Consider the following 1800-nt stretch of genomic DNA (forward strand, 5'->3'; position numbering starts at 1 on the left):
TGTAACATTTAATCCGCCACTGAGAAAAACCACATCTTATAGTAACATCTTCTCTAGACGTGATCTAACAGAAACTAGAATAAAGATGTAATATTTGCATGGGTGAAAGAACTTTAAATTTGAGTGCTGCCAAGTTAGAGAGGCTTGATAAATACCCTGAATGCTCAAAGACCTATCCTAATAAAGCATAAAAGAAGCCTACGCAAGTTCAAAATGACCAGCCAATAACTAAACTATCTATAAGAATAAAAAATACACTCAGAGGAGAGGAACAGAATTTAGTCTTGCTAACAAAAATGCCCAGGATAAAGTTGAAAAATTACTGGACATGCAGAGGAACATAGTCAAGACAAAAAAAAAAAGCAGTCAACAGAAACAGATCTTGAGATGGCCCAGAGGTTTTAGCAAAGACTTTACAACAGGTAATATAAATATAATGAAGGAACACATGTGCATAATGAGTGAACAGATGGGGGCAACCTCATCTGAAAGATGGAAATTATGAAAAAAGAACCAAGTGGGGATTGTAGGACTAAAGAGCATAATAAATAAAAATTTTAAATTTACCAGAGGGGCTTAGAAGATTGAAGATGACAAAAGATAGTGTCAATTTCTTTTTTTTTTTTTTTTAACATTTATTTATTTTTGAGAGAGAGAGGCAGACTACAAGTGAGGGAGGGGCAGGGAGAGAGAGGGAGAGACAGAATTGGAAGCAGGCTCCAGGCTCTGAGCTGTCAGCACAGAGCCCAACGTGGGGCCTGAGCTCACAAACTGTGAGATCATGACCCGAGCCGAAGTCGGACGCTCAACGGACTGAGCCACCCAGGTGCCCTGTCAATTTCTTTTGACAACTTCCCTCACTGAGGCCAGGACAATTTACCCAGTGACCAAGCTCCTAAGACCTTGACCTCACTTCCTGCTCTCTTCTCACCGGCCTTTCTCCAACTCCTCATCTCATCTACTCCCTCAGGGGAGCTCAGGCAGTCTCTCATCCCGGAAGTCTCCCTTGGTCTCTCACCGCCAAGGCCCCTGGGATCCCAGCCATCTCTGCCCTTGGCATACCGCAAGCATCCCTGGACAGTCACACATGGATGTGTCTGCATTGTTACTTTGAACCTTCATGGATGTTAACAGGTAATTTCTTGGTGAATGAGTCACGGGTGGGGCAGAGAGGAAGTGTCAAAAGAGGGCTCCAAGTAAGACTGAGCATTTCTCCAGAACCAGGGATGAACTAAATTCACTATGAACAGGCAGCGGGCCAAAAGAAGGGAATGGATTCATTTTCCAAAAACAAAACAAACAAACAAAAACCCCTTATTCTCAACCAGACCCCGGAACAAAGACCTAAAGAGCTAAGTCGACAGTGGGCTCTACCCCAAGCTATGGTCCAACAGTGAGGCTCCTGTTCTCCAGAAGACAAATGAGAGTTTGCCCAAAACTCTGGGGACTCCAGCAGAAGAAAAAGGTCTCCGGGCATCCGAAATGGGTTGTTCGGGTTGAGGGCTTATGCTCAGAATCCAGGTCTACCTCGCTCGGGACGGGAGACCTCGGGAAGACTGCTCTGCCTCTCTCAGCTTCCGCCCTCCATGGGCCTCAACCGAGTTAAAAGGGCACGTGAGCTGGACGAGACCACGCCTGCGGGACGCTCACTGAACGCCCCCGACCGTGGTGTGCAACCCCGCCGCTGGAGAAGGGCGACTTCACCCAACCGCCGCCGACCTCAGCCAATCCCAGAAGGCAAACCGATCTTTCCCCCTTGATGCGTCATTTCCGCCCACCGAGAGGCGGGCCGGCACCGGT

This window comes from Prionailurus bengalensis, chromosome A3 (genome assembly GCF_016509475.1).
Source record: "Prionailurus bengalensis isolate Pbe53 chromosome A3, Fcat_Pben_1.1_paternal_pri, whole genome shotgun sequence".
Classification (NCBI taxonomy): Eukaryota; Metazoa; Chordata; class Mammalia; order Carnivora; family Felidae; genus Prionailurus; species Prionailurus bengalensis.